Source organism: Cibotium barometz, chromosome 63 (genome assembly GCF_041138505.1).
Source record: "Cibotium barometz isolate CiBa-2024 chromosome 63, ASM4113850v1, whole genome shotgun sequence".
Classification (NCBI taxonomy): domain Eukaryota; kingdom Viridiplantae; phylum Streptophyta; class Polypodiopsida; order Cyatheales; family Cibotiaceae; genus Cibotium; species Cibotium barometz.
Genome location: NC_141108.1, coordinates 32,204,073 through 32,222,325, shown reverse-complemented (window position 1 = coordinate 32,222,325; position 18,253 = coordinate 32,204,073). Strand labels below are relative to the sequence as shown.

The 18,253-nt window shown below is 47.0% G+C and overlaps 1 protein-coding gene across 7 annotated transcripts in view; it reads right to left on the bottom strand.

The window, feature by feature from the left end:
• Positions 1 to 18,253, bottom strand: part of LOC147603958 (transcription factor TGA2.2-like) — a 39,325-nt gene that overhangs the window by 19,798 nt on the left and 1,274 nt on the right. The window lies entirely within an intron of this gene.

Genomic DNA, 18,253 nt, shown 5'->3' with positions numbered 1-18,253 from the left:
TACTGTGTTTTCTTGTTGGAGGCTGAATGCTGTTGCGTTGATGCACCTGGGTGCCGTAGGATGCAACGTTGCTGAAAACGCTGAATGCTGATGAGATCTATGGGCTGAATGCTAAAACGCTGAAGCGCTTGCTGCTGATTGCTTAGATGGATTAGGTATGAATGCTATATGCTATTTATATGAGTGCTAAGGGGCTGGTCGGTTGGCTGACGGGCTGGCCAACTGTATCCCTAAAGCTACACGACTAGATATGATGAGATAAATGGTTAATGATGGTATTTAAATGCTGAAAAATGATAAACAAATACTATAAAATATGGAAAAACTACCATATAAAGTTCCAATGCTTCTGCAATGGTCTAGATGGCCTACATGCATATGGGATGATGAATGCTATGCATAAATGCACACATGTCCTGATGCAAACTCTAAGGCTTCTATGACATCTATATGCATGAATGATTCTCTCGAAGTGGGTTAAGGAACTTCAACTAACTCACGGACTCACTAAGGCTGAGGAATGACCTACATAGCTCGTGCATGACATATCTTGGACTGAGGATTACAATGGGGTCACGGCATACGGCAAATATCATCCTAAAGCGTTCTAATATTATACAATGTTGCACTGATGATGAGCCATCTTGTCACCATGCACTACAGTGCATAGTGCATGTGACATTCCCTCCTGCTTAGCTTAGCAGCAGGTTCATGGCTTCCAAGTAGTCCGCCAACAACTGGGGGTACTGAACTCTTCATCTAGCCAAACTGCTTCATGGGTACCTCGATCTCGGAACTTCGTATAGAACTGACGGAGTCTTCGACCGAAACCATGCTTCCAACAATGAAGAAGGATCTGCTTAGGCTCAATGACTTCTGCTACATCTACCACGTCTGGCTGATATTCATCTGAAACATCAAACACTTCTAGTCCAGCATATGGTTTTAGCCAAGAAACATGGAAAACATCATGCATTGTCCAACTGTTAGGCAACTTTAACTTCATGGAGACATCGCTTATCTTTTTAACTATAGAAAAAGGTCCAAACGACAGAAAGAAAGCATGGGACAAAGTTTGCCCACTTGTTTCAATCTCTGTTTCGTGATATGCAAATAGACCCTATCCCCTTCCTTGAAGTGGACATCTCGTCTAGACTTATGGGCCTGTCTGTGAACTAAATAATGGCAAGGTTCAAAATTGAGAGACAAACTGGGTTGAGTACCAGACTCTGCAGAATCAACATGCGGATTGGTCATGCTATCCAAGTCTTTTCCAGATATTTTGAGAATGGTAGACTCCTGAATGGTCTGGATGTAGGTCTGTCTACTAAGAGCATCGGCCACTGGGTAATGCTTACCAGGGATGTACTTGTTCAGTCCTCCAAACTAGTGGAAGAGCTGACTCCATCTGGTTTGCCGATCACTCCACTGGACACTTGGCATGTTGGGAGCAACTTAAGTGCTTAATGGTCTGCGTTAACTATGAAAACTTGTCCATAGCGAACAGGTTTCAAATGTTTGAATACTGACTGTCGTTCTAGCTTGTCCTTGAAAGTCTTGGAAAGACGATAGAAAAACTTGCTAGGAGGTTCTGCCCCAGGGACCAAATCGATACGATGATCCTCACGACAAGAGTGTGGGATACTGGGTGGGAGATCATCCTTAAGTAAAATGTCTGAATGAGAAAGGAGATCTGCCAACTGAGAGACTAAAGAGAAAGATGAGACAACTGTTATCGATGAGATAGAAGCTGTCTGAGCATAAATTAATGCTCCTTCCACTCCCTTGCGGATAGCTCGTCGGGCCTGGAGATGACAAATCGTAGGAATGCCAAGAATGCTCCTATCCCCACGAATCATGACAGGCTCAAGAAAAACTTTAGAGATAATAAAGGTGTCCTGCCCCCAATTGGGAATAGATTCATCCTGACGAAACCAATGGATTCCTAAGATCATGTCACACCTCCAAAGAGGAGAGACAATGAAATCTTGTTGGAATGAGACCTTTTGAACCTGAAAAGAAAACTACTATGCCCGTTGAGATATATGGGTGAGGAGACCAAGTGTAAACCCGTCCACCTCCAAATGATAGGACACTAAGATACAGCTCATATTGGTAGCCAACTAGGGAGAGATGGCGTCCTCAGAACTGCCCATGTCAAAAAGGACTATGAATTAGTGGCCCTTTGGCAGAGCCATAAGCTCGGATAAAGCTTTTCTGTGCGGTTGTAGCCTCACCCTCCTGCTTAGCATCAAGCACCACGGATAGCATGGGATGCATAGAAGGTAAGATCTGAACCGCATTGGTGGTAGCAGGCGGGTCTGGAGGAGAGGGAGATACTGCGGCAATGGTGACACAAGGATCTTTGGAGGCTTGCTCCGCTTGCCATTTTTTACAATCCTTCTTACAATGCCCAATCGTATGACCAAAAAAACATTTGTTCTCTAACTAGTACTTCCTTTGCTCCTCTGGAGGAAGATATCCTCCAGTGATGCCTGCTTTAGCATTTTCCTTGAGAGTTTTCTTAGGCTTGGATTCCTTACCCCCTAAACTAGAGCTAGGACTGTTATTTGTCTTAGCGTCCTTAGAAGATGGAGTACCTTTCCCCAGTTGGGGTTTGGTACTAGAGTGCGGTTGTTTAGGCTTGCCTCTGTTCATTCTCATTTCTTCATTTTGAGCCAGAGTAAAAGCCTGATCATATGTACTGGGTTCAAAGTTACAAACCGTGAACCGGATATTAGGATCTAATCCACGAATGAATTGATCCATCTTGGCATGCTCAGATAACCCAAACTTTTGTGCTAAAGTTATAACCTTGCCGGAAAACTGAAGCACGGGTGACCCGTTCTGTCTGAGTCCATAGAACTCATCTGCCAGGTTCGTCAAATACTGGGAAGAGAGAAATCTGGTCTTTAAGTCATGGACAAACATATCCCAGTGAAAGTGCTGATACTTCAGATGTATAGCATCCTTTTCCCTTTGGTGTTCGAGTAACATGCTCTCTCGATCGAGCTCTCGTTGGTGCTCCCGAGCAGCGAGTTCAGCCTAACACCGGTCTTCGTCAATCCAGCGTTGGGCTTCCTCATAGTCCCGTCTGTCTACTTTTTCTTCCCGCCGACTCGCCTCATCCTCTCATCTTTGTTGTTCCATCTTGAAGAAGAGAGTGACGAAGTCGGGGGTAACTCGAGGTGTGGGTTTTGCTGCTGCTGCCTCCAAAAGTTGGAAACACTCCATAAGAATCTGGTTCTGAGCTCGGAGTAGAGCTATGGTATCTAGAGTAGGCAAAAGAGCAAGGTCTCCTTCGGGGGAGATGTCTTCGTGCTGATGTGTACTCTCCTCTGTAAACATGTTGCTGAAGTCGATGGTCACGCCAGAGCAAAGTCTGACCATCCAAGGATGCCCTCACGCTAGGATACGGTGTGTGTGGACAAACTGAATCTGATACCAATGTAACATGCAGCGGAAGTATTCGTAATTAAGAATCATGTCACACAAGTTTCACACCGCCTTCTGTATCCTGAGTTCAGCAATCCACTTTTATGACTTCAAACTTTAAGAGATTTAGAGAGAGAGGAGATAGAAACTGTGCAGCAGATTGGGTCCCGAATTACCCACTGAAAAGCCCCCTCCTATTGCTAGGAGTATTTGCTTTTATTACTTTGAAGAGAATGACTTTGGACTGACTTTGGACTGTAGATAAGCCAAACGCAAGATCTCAGAGGACCAAGAGTCGGGCTGAACTATACACGGCTGTAGAAGCACCAATAATGACCGATCTCGAGCCTATGCACTCTTCCCAATGAAATGTAGAAAGGCTGAAAATCTAAAGCTGAGATATGGACTATTTGGGACTGTTCTAGGCTATGTATGAATGCATGCGGGTTACCTTCACCGAAGTGCTGTAGCAAAACGACAATGATACGAAGGCTGAAAACTGGTTGCAAGCAGAAAACGCCAGGTTCCCTGGATGCTAGATGCTATGTACTGCTGCGTTTTCTTGTTGGAGGCTAAATGCTCTTGTGTTGATCATAGTTGTCACGGTACGAAAATACGATACTGTACGGGAATTTTCGGTACGATATGAAATTTTCGGATACCGTACGATAAAACACGGTTTTTTTATTAACACTTACAAACTATGGAGATTCAAGCTTGAATGTGAGGGAAGGTTGGGGAGGGGAGGAGTCTACAGTGCTTGAGGAACCAGAACATGAAGATGTGTCTCTCCTAGTTGGATCTCCCAGTTGTCTCCATAAAAGAACCTACATGGGTAATGCAATACCAAAGGTCGCCCAGTGTAGCATTTATGACTAAGGAACCATCCTTGCACAAATACGAGCAGTGCATCTAGGGTGATAGGTTTAAGGACTCCTCTCTAGATCAAAATGGCCATGTCCAAACCTTCTCCCTCGTACATAACTTGAGGATCTGACTGTCTAGCCTACCTATACCAGGGATCTCCAAGTAATGTAACAAGATTCTCTCATCCTAACAATCAAGTGTACACTACCAGTCTACCTTGCCAGATTTTTTAGGTCTCTCAACGACCCCATATGGAATACTGAGTGGACACAAAAGTTGCGAAGTATTGCCGGCATTTGGGATCTTCATTAAGCAAGATTTCTATTTTTTTTTTAGCATTTAGAATTTTTCTCTCAAGGTGGGGGGGGGACCTCGTACCGTACGATATTGTATGGTACCGAACCGTACGGTACGAATGGGTTCGTACCGGTACGAGAAACAACTATGGTGTTGATGCACCTAGGTGCTCTAGGATGCAACGCTTGCTGAAAACGCTGAATGCTGATGAGATCTATGGGCTGAATGCTGAAACGCTGAAGTGCTTACTGCTGATTGCTTGGATGGATTAGGTATGAATGCTATATGCTATTTATATGAGTGCTATATGCTATTTATATGAGTGCTAAGGGGCTGGTGGGTTGGCTGAAGGGCTGGCCGACTGGATCCCTAAAGCTACACAACTAGGTATGATGAGATAAATGGTTAATGATGGTATTTAAATGCTGAAAAATGATAAATAAATACTATAAAATATGGAAAAATTACCAGATAAATTTCCGATGCTTCTGCATTGTCCTAGGAACCCCACCAATCAGGTACCAATGCCGAATGAACAAGTCGGCAACGTCCTTGGTGGTCACATTGGGCCTGCATGGGATAAGCATAACAAATTTGCTAAACCTATCAACAATCAACAATAGTCAAACACTGAGTATTACGCTTACTCGGACTGGGAGGCAGGTTCATCACAAAATCCATTGAAATGTTTTTAAAAGGTCATTCGAGAATGGGTAAAGTCTGTAACAACTTTCCACGAGGAGCTTTCACTTTCTGACAAACTATATAGTGTTGCACATGAGTGAACACATCTCGCCTCATTCTTGGCCAATAAACCTGCCGCTCTAACTTCTCCAGAGTCGAGTTCATGCCCCTGTGACCACTGGTGATGGCATCATGGGCAACATGGAGAAGAGTTGCCCTAAACACCTTCATGACACAAAGGCAACCTTTGTAGAAAAGCCAACCATCCAGTATTAAAAAGTGGCATAGTCCTGTGGCATCCAATGCATGTTCCCACTGTGTCCCGAATTTCTCAGAATCCGCATGTGTGTGCTTGATATCATCTAGTCCCGTACCAACAAGGTCTAGTCTAGTGGTCTAAATCATTGTCATTGTTCCCTTCCTGCTCAAAGCATCGGCCACTGGATTGGCCTTTCTTGGAAGGTACTCGATCATGCCACCAAATTGCTGGAAATTTTGGCTCCAGCGGTGCTAACAGTCACTCCATTGTGCACTTAGCATTGTCTAAATCCAACGCAATGCCTAATGGTCAGTGTGAACCTCAAAGTCTCGCCTATAAAGGAAATGCTTCCAATGCTTCAGGGCCTGAATCACCGCGAGAAGTTCCCGATCATAGACCAAGTAATTCTTTTTTGCGGGTAGCAACTTACAAGACATGTAAGCTACTGGATGGACATTCTGTTGTAAAACAACTCCAATCGCGATGTTTCTCGCATCGATGATCACCTGAAACAGCTTATCCCACGATGCCAGCACTAGACAAGGAGCCTCTAACAAAGCCACCTTGAGGTTTTTGAATGCCTCCAAAGCTCGTGGAGTCATTTGGATCCGATGCCTTCTAGTCTTGCCACCCTTAAGCAGATCTCTAAGATCCACTAAGAGGTCAGAGAACTTATGTGGGCGGCATATGCCCACAAACGACCAAATATCATAAGCTGTCTGTGGTATCTCCCAATTGACTATCTCGGCCCAGATACCCTTAGCATTGATAATGTATCCAAGGTAGTGAACCTCGAACAGATCTGATCGACATAGAGTTTGCTACTTTCTAATAACTTAAAAACCTTCTCCACATCAATGTCATGCTGCTCTACCGTAGCTGAAAATACAAGTATGTCGTCAAAAAATATGAACACACACTTGCCAATCAAGTCCTTGAATATCCGCATCATCATGCGGTTGAATGTGGCTGGGGCGTTCATCAAGCCAAAAGACATGACCAATAACTCATAGTGGGCATGTTCCATATGGAAGGCTGTTTTGGGGATATCCCCCTCAACAATCTGAACCTGGTGGCACCCACTTTTCAAATCAAATTTCGAGAACACCTTGGGCCCATTCAGCCTCTCTAAAACATAATTAATCCGAGACATAGGAAACTTGCTTTTTATAGTCAGCTTATTATTGAGTGCATGATAATCCACACACAATCACGAAGAACCATCCTTTCCCCTGACAAACAAGATCACGGTGGCAAATGGCGACACACTAGAGCGTATGAAGCCAACCTGCAATAGCTCTTGGAGTTGGTAGTCCAACTCCGTTTCCATTGCCTTCCAAGCCATCATCTTCCATGGATGATAGTGTAGCCACATTGGTTGATAATGTTTTTCCCATTCTTTGTTTAGCTTTGACGATCCTGGCCATAGTCTCTTCTTGGGCGAGACTTTTCACCTTGTCTTGTTCTTTCTTTTCCTCCCTCTTTTTATGTATTTGTGCAAGCGTATCTTGTGTCAAGGTTCTGTAATAAATTTTTAGTTTTTTTCCATTAATGTACCCATGTGTTCCAATACCATCAATGGTCTCAATTCTGAACGACTCTTTTAGAGTAATCTCAATGATTTAAAAGGGTCCAAATCCCCTAAGTTTTAACTTTTTTTTGCTTATTACTTCCTGCTCCAAATAATAGGACTAAGTTTCCCTCCTTAAGTTCCTTATCCTTAACATTTTGGCCAAACCATTTCTTACGACAAAGCTTTTCAAAATTAATCAAAGTTGTGGCCATGTTTCATGTTTAAATGTTAAGTAAGCATTTCATGGTATCTAAAAGTGTGTCAAAGTCCTTAGTCCCCCTGGCAAGCGAGTTACAGGCTGGAACCTAGAGAGCTCTGATACCAATGTTGGGCAAATGTTGGGGTTGGGGATGCAACAGCAGCAGAGCAATGCACACACACACACAATTATTGAGATGCAGAGAAGCATGAGAGGAAAGAGAGGACTCAAGTCGATGTAGATTGCTCAATAATGAAATGCGTACCAAGTACAAAAGATAAGTACATCCTAAAATGTGGGTAAGAGGATGTTCACATGGCCAAGGGAAAAAAACTCCTAAAGAGGGAAAAAGTGCCCCAGCTTGGTCGTAGATGAGTTCACGTATCACTATCTTGACATACAATCTACAACCATGAGAGGTGCACCATGAGCTTGCTTGGCCAACGGCTTGGGAAATGCATGACCACATGTAGAGTTCTTTTGCTAGAGAGGTAAGCAATCATGAATCTTAAAAGTAGTAAGTCTCATGAGTAATGGTCTCATGCGTATTGAGTAATTACCATGAGTATACCGCAACAAACAAGGCTTCCAACCTCTATCGAATTTGGAATGAAAGCTGGACTTGGTTTCACAAACCAATCCACGTTATTTCCTACATGTTTCATCCTTTATACAACAATGCAAGTCATTGACACAATCGCAAGTTAGTTTTTCCCCAACCCCCCCTTTTCCTTTTTTTTCCCCCCCCCCCTCCGCCTTTGCCTTCCGCCCCTCCCCCTCTGTTATTTCCGCCCCCCCTCTGTCTTCCGTCCCTTCCCCTCTGTCTTCCACCCCTCCCCCTTTGTCTTCCGCCCTTCCCCCTCTTCCCCTCCCCGCTCCGCCTTTTTTGTGCCGCTTGGTTCTTGCAGGACCCTCCATTTTCCGCTTCGCCCTCGACTCAGCTTCAGACTCTGATGGAGGTTCCTCCCGCCCCACCTCAGAGGGACTCTTCCGCAGCCCCCTCGCCCGCCCCTAAGGATACCCCCATCAGGCTTTCTCTTTCGCCAGAAGAGGAAGCGAGCCTCGCCGCAGAAGTGGAACGCCTCCAGGCACATTCCACCATCTGCCGTATAGTTGGCACTCGCCCCAGTAGAGGGGAGATCCGGGATCTTCTCCAGCCCTCCTCCTTGCAGATGTGGGCAAGATCCTGGACGTTCAGTTACTGGGCCGCGGACACTACCAGATTGAGTTCGAGACAGCCCAAAGCGTGGCCCAGGTCCTAGCCATGAGTCCCCTTGACATCAGGGGCGCTCGGGCCTTCTTCAGACCTTGGCAGCATGGTTTCGACCTAGCAGCGGCCGAGCAAGGAGAGCGCCTATTCCATGTCACAGTTTGCTTTCCTGGACTCCGCCGCAAGTACCTTCCGCTCCTTTCTAGGATAGGCTCATTGGAAGGCTCAGTGCTTGAGACTGGCCCCATAGCAGCTTTAGTGGTGGCTAGAGCAGCTGCCCTGCCTTCGGTCAGAGTTTTGGTTCCTGACATCTCCTCCCTTCCGAAGGTCATTCAGTTACCTAGGATAGGGGGGGGATGAATCGATCAAAGAGTGGAGTTTTCGGGGCTCCCGAACCAGTGTTTTATATGCAGGCAGGTCGGCCACCTGGCCAAGGCCTGCCCTCGCAGGAGACCCCGACCTTCACCGCAGCAGCAGACCCCCGATGGCCCGCCCACAGATGCAGCTCGGCAGGCAGCCTCCGGGACACCTGCTCAGCCCACATAGACCTCGGATTGGCAGCCTGGACAGGGGCGCCGTAGAGGGAGACAGCCACAGCAGCAAGCCCAGAGACCGACGCAGCAGCAGTCACAGCCTCAGCATCACTGGGTTCCAGTGAGGAACAGCTTTGCTCCCCTCCAGGAGGAGACCCCAGCGCAGACTAAGGATCAGGAGATGCCAGCACCCCCCTTAAAGACTCAGGCAGTTGAGTTTTCTACCCATGTGAGCGATCTGGAGATGACACTATGTACGTTATCGTGGTTGCTTGAGGCAGGAGCTTCAGAGATGCCTGGTTGGGGGCAGTATTGATATTATGATGATGCAGGAGCACCATTTGAGTGAGCAGGATTCGGAGACATGGTTCGGTGATGCCTGGTAGATGGGACACACTTTGGTCTACAGGTTTTGGCCCCTTGGGTGGGCAGGGAGGAGTATGTATGGTCATTGCCGATGTATGGCGGTAGGCCATTGTGGATCGCAGGGTCATTGTGCCTGGTAGGGCACAGTATGTTACTCTGAGCATGCACAATGAGCACTTTGGTGTGCTCAATGTCTATGCGCCCAACCATGCTAGTGCCAGAGCAGAGTTCTGGACCCTTGTTACAGATGCATTGCCCGAGGCCGCACATTGGTGTGTTGGGGGAGACTTCAACATGCTTGAGGACCCGGCCGATAGGGTGGGAGGCAGTCATGTTACAGTGCAGGGCATGGAGCTTGCAGCTTGGGAGCGATTTTGTATGACACTACGGATCACTGATGCATGGCAACATGAGGCTTTCTCCCGTTCTCAGGACAGTCTTAGTTTCTCTCCGTCGGATCGCCGGCAGGGAGGGACTTATCTATCACGGATTGATCGCTTCTATGTGGGCGACAGGTTCGGGGAGCGTGGTGGCTCCGTTAGCATTCTCGCTGGCACCTCTTTTTCAGACCATGCGCCAGTTATTTTGACACTTGAGGAGAGGACACGGGAGACCGGCTTGCAGTTGAGGATCCCAAAGAGGATACTTACAGATCCCAGTCTTTTTGAGGACATTGAGAGGATATGGCATGATAGCCAAGGCTCTGACCTAGATGCAGCAAGCCAGTGTGCCCAGGGACTCATCGAGCTCAGCTCTTTTTTGCACGCTACAGCCTTGACACGGCTAGGAGAGACACGAGAGCGGGAGCGTCGCTTGAGACGTAGCCTTGCTTTGCTCCAGGGTCTTCAGGAGCAGCTGCCTACATGTGAGTGGGTGGCGTCCCAGCTGAGCCAGGCACCCCAGGAGGTTAGGGAGGAAGAAGAGCAGAGACATGAGTTCTACTATCATCGCCAGGCCTCTCAGTGGTCACAGCTTGGTGATAGAGTGACTGGGGAGTTTTTTGAGATCACCGGACCCCGCCATGCTCGAGCAGGAGTACGCCAGCTCAAGAGGCAAGACGGATCGTTAGCCACTGAGCCCAGGTAGATTAGAGCCATTTGTGGGCCCATGCGCAGAGGAGGGTCACAGATCGTATGCGCACAGTTTTGGGTGAGCCCCTTTCAGAGGATGAGCTTGTTGAGGCTTTGAGGGTCCTTCCGCGTCATAGTTGCCCTGGGGAGGACGGATTGACACCTGCCTTTTTTATGCGCTATTAGGACCTTTTGGGGCCAGGCCTCCGCAGGGGCTTTCAGTATGTTTTGGACACTGGGGTGATGCCACAGAGCTTTTCAAAGGGCTTGATCTTTCTTATCCCCAAGGGGGAGGGAGTGTCTGATGATATTCGGCATTGGAGGCCTATTACGATCCTCAATACTGTCTACAAGGTCCTAGCAAAGGCCTTGAGTTTGAGGATCTAGCCCTTCCCTGGGGAGTTGATTCTTGCTACCCAGACAGGATTCGTCAAGGAGCGCAGTATCCTTGACAACATTTTCACCTTCTGGGAGGCGACAGCCCGAGCTAGATTTCTCGGTGAGGACTTGGTCGTGATGCTTCTCGATTTTGAGAAGGCATACGATAGAGTCGATTGGGGTTTCCTGAAGGGCACTATGCTTCGCCTGGGTTTTGAGCCAGACTAGATTCGAGGAGTGGCGGCTCTATATTCTACAGCTCGTAGCCAGGTGTTGATGGCAGGAGGACGGGGGCCGAGTTTTGAGTTGACCAGATCAGTTCGACAGGGATGCCCTCTCGCCCCATTCCTCTTTCTCTTCTTTGCAGAGGCTATGAGCATGTATCTGACAACAGAGGAGGTTGGTTTGAGAGGACTCCAGCTCCCAGTCCGGGGTGAGGACCTGCTCGATTCTGAGTTTGCTGATGACAAGGGATTGTTTCTGCATGGCCAGGAGGCCAATCTACAGAGGGCAGAGCAGTCGCTACAGGTTTTTGGTGTGGCTTCAGGAGCATTGATCAATTGACGCAAGACAGTGGCTTTTTGGATCAGTAGCGCTCCCGCTCTGGCATGGAGCCAAGACCCGGGTTTTAGATGGATTCCTCCTGGCACAGCAGTGCAGTATCTGGGATGCCAGATTGGACTTGATTTGTCACCTGAGCAGCAGATCGCCCCGCTTCTTCTGAGCATTCAGAAGAAGCTTTTATATTGGAGTACAGCTCGGCTATCCTTGGCTGGGAGGGTGGTGGTGACAAATCAGGTGCTTTTAGCGACTATGTGGTACATCACGTCTTGCTGGATCTTCTCGAGCTCTTGCATTAGCCAGGTACAGAGGCTAATCAGGAACTTTCTTTGGTCTGGGCGGGATGGTCAGCCGGCCCGGGCTAAGGTTGCTTGGGCAGTTATTACTCTTCCGCTAGCCCAGGGGAGCTTGGGCATTATAGATACAGCTGATCAGAGTAGAAAGCTTATTGTTCGGGGGCTGCTTCCAGGCACTGAGCCTTGGAAGGAGCTTCTTTTTCAGCGGCTGCAGGCTAGAGCTCCCCCAGCGCAGGGGCACTTGGGCACCAGAGATACGGTGGATCTTCATAGAGATGAGGAGGACAGGCCTCAGTAGAGGATGGGAGGACACTATAGAAGCACCAATAATGACTAACCTCGAGCCTATGCACTCTTCTCAATGGAATGTAGAAAGGCTGCAAATCTGAAGACTGAGTTTGAGATATGAATTGTTTTGGGACTGTTCTAGGCTATGTATGAATGTTGTAAATGAATAAATGCATGTGGGTTACCTTCACCGGAATGAAGTAGCAAAACGATGATGATATGAATGCTGAAAACTGGTTGTATGCAGAAACGGACTGAATGCTGTTTGTTGCTGCGTTTTATTGTTGGAGTGCTGAAAGCTCAAGCGTTTATGCTCCAATAGCTGAAGGATGAAAACGCTGATGCTGTTGGGATCTATGGGCTGAATTGTCAATCGTTTTATGCTCCTTGTGCTGAAGGCTCAAACGCTTGACTGCTTGATGGCTGAATTATGAGATAGATATGAATGATGGAATGGCTGAACTATTTATTTATATGCACAACATGAGCAAGTCAGCTGGCTGAAACTGGCCGACTGCTTCATGTCCTGCCAATAAATGCATAAAGGTGATAATAATATGGAAAAATGCTAAATAAATACTAAAAAATGTGGGGAAAATATCAAATAAAGTTCTAATGCTTCTGCAATGGTCTAGATGGCCTAAATGCATATGGGAGGAATGCTATGCAAAAATGCACACATGTCCTAATGCAAACTCTAAGGCATCTATGACATCTATATGCATGAATGATTCTCTCCAAGTGGGTTAAGGAACTTTAACTGACTGACTGACTCACTATGGCTCAGGAATGACCTACGTAGCTCGTGCCTAACATATCATCGACTGAGGATTACAATGGGGTCACGGCGTACGACAAATATCATCCTAAAGGGTTCTAATATTGTACAATGTTGCACTGCCGATGATGAGCCATCTTGTCACCATGCACTATAGTGGAGAGTGCATGTGGCATTCCCTCCTGCTTAGCTTGGTGGCAGGTTCATGGCTTCCAAGTAGTCCGCCAACAACTGGGGGTACTCTTGAAAGAACTCCTCGTCTAGTCAAACAGCTTCGTGGGTACCTCGATCTCGGAACTTCGTGTAGAACTGACGTATTCTTCAACCGGAACCATGCTTGCAACGATGAAGAAGGATCTGCTCAGACTAAATGACTTTTGCTTCGTCTACCACGCCTCGTGTATTTCTAACATGGAGAGGAATTCCAACATGCCAACCATCCTCTCCTCCAGGAAACATAAGAAACATATAATAGAGGCATATATGAATGATGCAAGTTAGATATTCATGTCTCACAGGCATGACTTCTGGATCCTGTTGCCTTTACACATGCGTATATCTGCTACCTCTTCTTATGCTTATCACTGGTGCAGTTACAGAGATATGCTTTGCTCTCTTATTGTCATTGATGTGGATTACATGCAGTTCAGTTTGGCATTTGCCTTTAAGTCTTTTATGGCATGGTTCTCCCATTGCTCCATTTTCTCTACCTCCAGCCGTCACCACTTCTCTGGAAGACGCCTGGAATGATGTCATGATTGAATACATGTGGAAGGGCTCCATGGAAGGATTGGTATCCTGGTGTGTTTTCCTAGCATGATTTATGAACTCATGGAAGGGTGGTAACCCTAGTGAGTGACTCTGGACTCATGGAAGAGTGGTTACCCTGGTGAGTACTTTTTGGTCCTGTGTGGACGACGTCTGTGAACGGGCTAGTTGGATGTACAAGATGTAAGTTGGGAGATTTCATCCAATATGTTTGTGCACCAACATATGTAACAGCCATGCGCCAGCTTCTAGAAACAAACCTAACAGCCTGCAGCCCTGTAGATGCAAACGGCCAGCCCTGTAGAGAGAGAAAGAGAGAGAGAGAGAGAGAGAGAGAGAGAGCAGCCAGCCAACCCTGGGACTCTTGCTCTTGGCATGTACTCCACCATTCTCGTCAAAAGAGAAGAGAAACGGTGACCAAAGGCTACCTCATACGGAGTCCGTTCGACACTGGATGAATGAGTATCGTTCAAGATGGCTTGGACCAATGGAAGATAATGTTCCCATTTGGACTGCTGGTCATGACAATATGACTTGAGAACATCAAAGGCCAAGTGGTTATAGATTTATGTCTGACCGTCTGTCTGTGGATTGAATGCACTAGACAACTGTAACTTGGTTCCGAAGTTTTCGAATAATGCCCTCCAAAAATGTGAGGTAAACTTGGAATCCCTGTCTGATGTAATGGTGCTAGGCAAACCACAAATGGGGTACCAATGTTTGAGAAAAAGGCGGGCTACGTCCTCAGCTGTGGCCATATGATTGCATGGGATGAGCATGCAAAACTTACTGACGCGATCTACAATGGTTAAACACTGAGTGTTACGAGATCCGGTGGATGCTGGTAGAAGCCCTACAAAGTCCATAGAAATGTCGATGAAAGGTCAGTTGCGGATAAGAAAAGGTTGAAGTAACCCAGCCTTCTTTGTATGCGGAACCTTAACTTTTTGACAAATCTTACAAGATTGAACATGTGAATATACATCACGTCTCATTTTTTGCCAATAAAAGAACCATTCCAATTTCTTGAGGGTACTATTGATACCTCTATGTCCTACAACTAAAGAGACATGGGCATCAGGTAGGGTAGGAATGAGAAAAACAAGGGAACCAAGAAGACCCGCTCGCTGAAGCTTTCGCCCCCCCTGCTCGCGCTGCCGCCTGCTCGCACACCCCCCTCCCTGCCCTCACGACTGCTCCCCCTGCCTGGCCCGTCCTCTCCGCCCTCGCAACTGCTCCCCCCGCCTGGTTTTCTCGCGCCCCCCGCCCCCTTCTCTTTCGCGCCCGCCGCCCCCTACCCGCCTGCCCCGCCTACTTCGCGCCCCCCTGCTCTCTCCCCTTCCTCCGCGGCCCGCCCCCTCCGCCTGCCTCCGCCCTCTCCCCCCCCCCTTTTCACGTTTCCTCCGCCCCCCCTGCCCTTCGCTGCCTCTGCCTTTCCGCCCCCCTCTGTTTTCAGCCCCTTCCCCTCTGTCTCCCCCCTCCCTCTCTGTCTTTCGCCTTTCCTCCTCCGCCCCTCCCAGCTCCGCCTTTTGTGCAGCTCGGTTCTTGCAGGACACTCCATTTTCGCTTCGCCTTCGACTAAGCTTCAGACACTGATGGAGGCTCCTCCCGCCCCACCTCAGAGGGACTCTTCCGCAGCCCCCTCGCCCGCCCCTGAGGATACCCCCATCAGGCTTTCTCTTTCGCCAGAAGAGGAAGCGAGCCTCGCCGCAGAGGTGGAACGCCTCCAAGCACATTCCACCATCTGCTGTATAGTCGGCACTCGCCCCAGCAGAGGGGAGATCCGGGATCTTCTACAGGTCCGCCTTCTTGCAAATGTGGGCAAGATCCTGGACGTTCTTGTTGTGAGCTGTGAGGTGAGGGTGGTGAGGGGTGCAGATGGGTCTACATCCAAGAGACAACGGTAGAGCTGATTTGCATATATAAGATCACAATCATGTGAAATGGATCTGGGTGTAGTGTGAGATGGGCGGTCACCGGTGCCTCTGGTGGGATAGGTGGTGTGCAGATGAGGGTGAAGGCAAGATAGCTATGGTTGGCACCAAGCAACTCCATGAATCCCTCAATGTCTGACAAAGTCCCATTGCAGTTCCAGACTGCCATCCTTTGAGAGAGAGAGAGAGAGAGAGAGAGAGATTATATAGATTTTTCAAAACCTGCGGTTTTTTTGGTGAAGGACGAAACCTTTCGAAAAAAAACCTTTGAAACCTCAAAACGTTCTTGAGACTATGCTCTAGACTTTGGCAAAAAGTCAAAAAATACGGTCTCCTCCGACCGGAAGGGGACAAACTTTGACAGGAAGCTGAAGCAACAAGGCAACAAAAACATGAAGCAAAAAGGTTTCAACAGGAAGCTGAATGAAACCATCAACCCAGCGGGAAGAAGCCGAGTTTGCAAATCCAGATTAAGTGGAGGAGATCACAAAGCATGTTTTTTCACCAGGAATTCAAAGTTTCAAACTCAGCAGATGGCCGTTCCATCAGTATGAGAAACTTTTCAGGGTACATATAATTTTGGGGGACTGGAACAAGTAGTGGAACAAAAGGAAGTGCCACTTTTTCATCCTGTAGGATCAGTAGGCTTTCATTTCCTCGTGTTAGTGGCAACATCAAAGAAGAGCTCTAGAAAAGTAAAGTCTCCTCGTTCACTACATTGCCGGATAAGGCATACAGGGAAGCTTAGGTGAGACAGGTGATCATTGTGAGGCCTATTTGATAAAAGAACAGGGTCAGTGAGTGAAGGTGTGATTAGGGTATGCATAGGGTTAGAGTCTGTGAAGGATTAACAATGCCCAGGGGTAAAAGGCCTATAAGAATGAGCAGAATGAGAACCAATGAGCAAAAGGAGACCAGTGTTGGACACAGTTATCAGCAGCAAATCAACATGGGGGGAAAAATAGACAGCTTTGGTGCAGATGTAGACCAGTTTTACACACCAAAGTATGTGCAGACCAACCTGGCCAAGGGGCCTAGGGTTGAAACTTGAGACCTTTCTGGCTAATGTGAACACATTGAGTGACTTATATCACACTTTTAGAGGGCTGGCTGGGGATGTTTCCTACATATAGACAATCAAATCCCCTCATTCTTCATCACACTCCACTCCAGCCACTTGGGCCCTCTTCCATGCTCATCAGCAGCCCAATTCAGCTTGAATCAGCAAAAGAGGTGGATGCCAATTCAATAAAAAAAGAACACCTTGAGATTTTATGTTTCATGTCTGAATCATGTGTGTAGTGAGTGTCACGATTGTTGGTCAAGATTTCCCCTGGAGTGTGGGTGATGCATACAACAGCCCTAGGTGTACACAGCCAGGCCACTCAACTTGGGGATATTAGAAGTATAAACAAGTCTACCATCATACTAGAGGCTAAAAATCTGGCCTCACCGTGCTCTGTATGCAATGTCAGACCAAAAATTGAGCACCTTTTTCCTCAACCTTAACAATCCTGTTACTGAAATTGAGGGCCAACTGATGATGCATATGCATTTCTTAAATCAGCAAGAAGCAACTCAAGTAACAGACATCTACAGCAGCTGCCTTAAAATCTGCCTACTTTGCAATAAGTAAAGCAAACAAATAATAAAAAACAAGGAACCGCATTATCAGCTCCATCGTGAACTCATCTTCCCTGTAGTATCATCTCTATTGCAAACTCATCATCTCAAATATCTCCTTTATCATCATTACTATCACCCTTATCATCCCCATCAAATGGGCCTGCAAATAAGCCCTCATCATGTTCTTTATCATCACCCTCATCAACCCCTGTATCAAGTGGATGAGCCTGCAATTGAACCCATGTCATGTCCTATATAATCACCCTGATAACCAGCTCTTTTAGGGTGGGGATGGGCCTGTAAATGAACCCTCAACACCTCCTATATCATCATCCATGTATCCAATTCATCCAGCATGTAAATAAGCATGTAAATGAGCCCTCATCATGTCCTCTATCATCACCCTAATATCCAGCTCCTCGAGCATATGGATGAGCATGCAAATGTGCCTGCAATAGAACTAGATGGGCTCTGGTGAGCCCTACTGCAGGCTAAGGATAACTTAGCAGAGACAGCAAGCACCAATGATGGTGTGCTATGATCTTTGTCCTGCATGTACGCGCTAAAGTGATGATAACCCTATTCTCTTGGTCTTACTTACAACAATAGTTGCCCCATAGTTGATTTTATCACCACCTCAACAGGGAGGCAACTATGACAGTTTCCTTCAACTATCAAATGATGCTGGTAGTGGTGTTGGAAAATCTTGAATACAAACTTGATGGGCTATTCATTTGCAAATGCCCCTCTAGCCCATGTCCACCATCAAACCCATCAAGGTGACGAAAATCATCATCGTTATCATCATTACTAAGACAGATATAATCCAAAAGTGTCTCCTGGCCATTGAGGAGCCAGCTACTTGAGCCAAAAAGAACTTGCCATTGAGGTGTAGTGGTCTTCACTCACCGCCATCACTTTCATTACCATTTTAAGGTCACATCATCATCACCATCGTTATAATTGCCAACATCATCTTTGCCATCATTAAAATCCTCACTATCATAATTACTGTTATTATCATCACCATCATGATTAATCATCAATCTCTTGTAAAAAAGTTGCTCAAGAGTGCCGCTAGAGCAAATGCACTTTTCCAATTTCATGATCACATCATCATCATCAGCATCC